The sequence below is a fragment of the Chaetura pelagica genome, unplaced genomic scaffold (genome assembly GCF_000747805.2).
Source record: "Chaetura pelagica isolate M959 unplaced genomic scaffold, ChaPel_1.0 scaffold954, whole genome shotgun sequence".
Classification (NCBI taxonomy): Eukaryota; Metazoa; Chordata; class Aves; order Apodiformes; family Apodidae; genus Chaetura; species Chaetura pelagica.
In genome coordinates this window covers 347271-351768 of record NW_009952907.1, presented here as the reverse complement: position 1 = coordinate 351768, position 4498 = coordinate 347271, and positions in this window count along the sequence as shown.

Sequence of the window (4498 nt, the reverse complement as noted above, 5' to 3'; positions counted from 1 at the left end):
GTACTTGACACATCCTACACTAATCAGGCTTTAATATTACTGAAGTTAAATACTGGAATAATTACCTTGGAAAACAAAGCCTAGATCAGATATCCGAGTAAACCAACCACCTTCAGCAATGATTTGGCTTAGCTGATGTTGTAGAACCATAAAAAGTTTTGGGTTGGAAGAGACCTTGAAGGTAACATAGTTCCAACCCTCTCCACCATGGGCAGGGACACCTCCCACTAGACCAGGTGCAGCAAGCACCAAGTGCTATCACCTGGCATCACAGCCAAGGCCTCTCAGCTGTGCACTCCATCTAAGTGCCAGCCACACTAAACCAAGCATTGACTGTTTTTTTCCACAAGCAATTTGAATACCTGCATCAGGCTTGCACTGGTGGGCACACACAGCTGGAAAGCCTGAGCTGATTTGCTGCCAGTTGGCCCAATATCTAAAGCTTGTTATGCTCCTTGCCATGTGGGACATTAACCACTTGTTGAGCTGACCTGCCAAACACAAGGTGGTCTTTCCTGCTACCTCCTGCACCTAATCAGAAATTAAGGGCCACCTGTGGCAAAGACTGAATTTTAGAACATTCAGTCAAGCAATCCTACACAGCTACCTCCTGTGCAAGTTTCTAGGATATTTCCCATTAAAGTGGTAATTCCCCATTACACTAAAAAGCAGCAGTTAAGCATGTTCAATAAATATTAGCTGCAGTGAAGGCTTTCCTGCTGCACATGACTACAGTAGATTCTATGACTTTATGTTTTCTTCTCACAGCCACAGAAGAAACTGTTTTCCCAAAACACACTCTTCAAGGTGCAGCTCACAGGGCAGTAAGGCAGAGGCACCAAGGACACACTCCCCTCTCGGCCCAGTTACTGTTTCAGCAGTGGTACCTTGGCTGAGCAACAGGGCTTTTGTTTGCTTGCTGCACACAGCCACTTCTGCCAGAGGTGGGAGAGCTAAACCTAACAGCTCAAGTCAGGTCACATCAAGGCTTCTCAGCATCTGCAACACAGCTACAGCATTTACTGCAGCCAGAAGGATGGGGAAAAGGAGGACAGTCACATTGCCCTCATTTTGGGGTCAAAAAGACTGATTTGGAGGCAATAGTGCAATTCAGGTGCTGAGGGAACCAGAGGCTCCCTTCACTTACCCGGCTTTCCACACCCACTTTATCCAGAGACACCACTGATCCAAAATACCCTTCTCTCCCCTCAATGCTGCAGTAGTGGGGCACAGTTCAAGACCCATAAGGGAGAGAGATGACAGCTGCAAACTAGCCCCTCCAGCTGCTTAAAATCTTCCTTACCAAAAGAAGCAGGAACAGGTTTGCTACCTCAATCAGACCACACAGAACGAAGCAAAGATCAGTTTTGGGCATAAACACCAACAACATGCCAACAAGCCTCTATCTCACTAGCGTGAATGTGGCTGCACAGGGTAAGAGCAGCTGTCCTACTTCAGCATACACAGAAGGAACTGAGCCCAAGAAATAAATTAAGGTCTTTGTTAACCAGCACTGATGGAACAGACTACTTTTGAACAGGTCGTTGTTTTTGTCAGGACTTATAAGTACAAGCAAATTGCCAACCTAATGATATAGAATCATAGAAAGGTTAGGGTTGGAAAGGACCCGAAATATCATCTAGATCCAACTCCCCTGTGCGGGCAGGGACACTTCCCACTAGGTCAGGTTGCTTAGAGCCCCATCTAACCTGGCCTTGAATAGTGCCAGGGATAGGGCTTCCACAATCTCCCTGGGCGAATGAATCCATAATAAAGACATAATGAAGTCATCATTAATTCAGATACAGACCAACATTTTTCTCATGACAGATGCTCAGAAACTAATTTTTCCACATAAAGTCAAAATTAAAAATAATAATAATGAATTGACAATTGAAATTTATATTAGCTAAAAAAAAATGAGGAGGTAGCCTATAAAGCACTGGGATAGCAGAAAAGATAAGGTTGCCTAGGAATACATGATGAAATGTCAGAAGAGTGCAAATAATACTTTTCAAGCATAAATCAACAAGGGTAACATCAAAATTACAGAAAATTACATATTGAGTCATAGAAACCCACACAGTAATTTACCCATTAACTCTGACACAGACACTTTAGGGTGACTGAGGACAGTGGTAACAGTTCACTTTTGAGCATACTTCCATTTAGAATCTGCTAAAGATGCACTCTGCTTAAACTCACCAAGATAAAATAGTAACTGTAGATTATAGCATTCCTAAATGGAGACCCATTTTCATTCAACATCAGGGAAAGTAGCAAAGGGTCAAGAAACAGGACTTTCTAAATAACATTTAAATAGAGCATGTTATATTTGCTAACTCAGATGAAAGAAATTCATCCAACCTTTAACAGACACACAAGGTTTCCAGCAACTGCAAGAATACTTGCAGGAACACTAGAAAAACAAACACCTATTCAGAAAATTTACTCAGAGTCTTTCTGGCTTTCACAGAATTGGGGACTTGACACTCTTGAGAAGAAAAAAGGACCAGAATGTTGGAGGGTTTCCTTCTCAGTTTACTTGTGCATACTGGTTGGCTTTCACTCAGTAAAGCATCACCTCATCACTCAGAACAGGAGCAAGTACAGCACTGACTGAAGTAATAGTGACATACTTCAGCTTCACAAATTCCTCTTTGAGGGTTCTAACCTATGGTCAGGAAACTAATAAAGCCTATTCAAAGTAAATTGCAACAGTCCTCTATTATTACAGAATCTTTGCAACATGAAGTGTCCTTTGCAAAGGGAATTATTACCTCTCAAACAGAACATGACATCCAAATCAATAAAGAAGACAGGAACCTTGCACACAGAATAAACAGTAAGTTTTCTAGCCCAAAACAAAATACACAATGCTATTTTTTCCCCTTCAACAGTTTAGAATTTTTCTCTTTAATGACAAATCAAAACAGAGTTACTAAAGACTACAGGTGTTATGTATCCAATTCTGAAAACAAAACAAACAAAATTGAATTTCTTCAGTGTTTTGAATTCTAAACACACGGAAGTAACAGGTTTTTTTGTAAGTGGTTGGTTTTGTTTTGTTTTTTCTAATATGTCACATGCAGTATTTTGATTGCTTTTTCCAAATGAATACAGCACTAGCTGCTTGTTTTTACAGATAAGTATATGATGTGACTGATGTACAGCCTTGAATATCTGAGCTCAAGAAATTAAGTATATTCTAGGTGATGACTGAAGGCTTTTTAGATTGCAGCTCAACCTGCAACTATCAACTGTGCAATTCTAAAAAGAATTTCCCCTTGTCCCTGCAGTTGCTATTAGCAAAGGCAGGAGCAGGGGCAAGAGCAGGGGATGGAAAGCCACAGACCAGAGCTACAATCCTGTCATGCTGTGAAAGCCAACAGAAAGCCAGGCTACATGGCACAGCTGTAAATAACCCACACATAATTTGCATTTCATATTTCTTTGGGGAAAAATAAAAAGGCAAAAAAAACCAAAAAGGGAAAAAAAGCAGCTTGATGGGCAAGTTAGAACCATTCCACAAAAAGGACCAAACTATTTATCCCTTGCACTGCCCACTAGCAGAAAGAGACACCAGCTGCATTATAGAGACTTTTTCCAAAATCCTACCTAACAGTAGGACAGGAAGACACAAGGCTGGGAGAGAGGTGCCCAATTGCACCACACAGCCAGCCTCCCTCCCCACATCACAACAGCAGTATGACCAAGATAGAAGCAGCAAGTCTGCTCACAGAGAACATACATTTTCCACATAATCTATCACTTTTTCAAGATCAATCAGCCAGGCTGGCAGTACCTACCTTCCTACTTTCAGCTGCCCTTCTTTTCCCACTGGAGAAGCAGTAAGGAAATAGGGCTGCTCAAAGCCACTTTCCCACCTTCACAAGTCAAGGTGCAGCTGTACAGCAGCTCCAGAAGCCTATACAGAAGGTGCACTTCAATACCGACCATACAGACAATATTGTTGCCCCAGAGTACTGCCTCCACGCACAAGCTACAATGGCCAACACAACCAGAGGCACTTCCTACAACACCAAAAACCTCCCCAGCCTACACTAATTTATAGCTCCTCATTGATGTAAAGAGGGCCACATGGGTCAGGGTCACCTGGAAAACAGCCACCTTCTCCTAGGCTCCAGAGGCAAAGGAAAGCATTCCTGGCATTAGTGCCTGGAATGCTTCCTGGGCTGGAGTTTTTCAGGAAGTTTCCTGGGGAGGCTAGATCCGTTGGTTCCCTGCTGCATTAGCAATGCTTGACCTCTCATCCTCCTGCTTCCTGCAGGTCAGATGCATGATGTCCTACCTCTGAGCAAGCGCACAGAGTGTTTGTAGAGGAAGAAATACAGTGCGGGCACCCATGTAGTCTCAAATCTGGCCTGGGGGGTGTAATTCAGATGTTCACTAGCTCACGCTATTTTGATTTGGATGATATTTAAATAGTAATAGTAATGTATAGTGTTTTGTTGCTAATAATTATTACTGAGGGAAA